Here is an 882-nt window from a genome sequence, read left to right on the forward strand (position 1 = left end):
ATCTTTGAAATAAAATTTGGTAACTAGTAGAAGTTATCCAAATGAAAGGAGAAGATAAACATGACATTTGGATGAAGTAGCACAGGTAGAGGTCACAGGTTTGAAAAGTCCAGAGGAGCTAAAGGAAGAGAAATTATAGATTTTTCTTTCAGATCAGGTAAGACTTTGGTGATGATTCTTTGCACAATCAAGGTTTCTAAGTATTGGATTGATGTATGATGATAGCATGAACTGATTTCATTTTGAACAATGTTGCTAACAGAAAGGCAAGGCAAACCAGAGGGAAACAAGAGCATAGTTTCTTTCAATGTAACAAGGAAAGATGATAGTAGTTTGAGCCAGGTAAGGGGATATTCATAGTGGAAGAAATGTCTTCATTATATGACTTTAAATAGAATCTTTGCATTGTTTCATGGATCTATAGGTCAGAAGTCTGTGTGGGTTCAGGGAAGTTCTCTGCTCAGGCTCACTCAGATCTTAAATACAGATTAGGTTTTCATCTGGAATTTTTTGGAATGAAACATCCTCTGATTTCATTCAAATTGTTGGCAGAATTCATTTGCCTGCAGTTGTAGAACTATACTTCTCATGCTCTGAAGTTTTACAGGGATAAACATATGGGGCACATGTATTTAAAAAGACATGTTTGTACATATGTTTTCCATGCTTTCTAGATGGATTACTTGAATTTTCACTGATTCATGGTAAAACCTTTAAAGCATATTTTATATTCAAGGCCTTACCATCCATACAATTTGAAAATATCTTCCCATTTTTTTTGTCCTGTCTTTACTCTTCTTCTTCTTCTTCTTCTTCTTCTTCTTCTTCTTCTTCTTCTTCTTCTTCTTCTTCTTCTTCTTCTTCTTCTTCTTCTTCTTCTTC

This window comes from Octodon degus, unplaced genomic scaffold (assembly GCF_000260255.1).
Source record: "Octodon degus isolate 3935 unplaced genomic scaffold, OctDeg1.0 scaffold00002, whole genome shotgun sequence".
NCBI lineage: Eukaryota > Metazoa > Chordata > Mammalia > Rodentia > Octodontidae > Octodon > Octodon degus.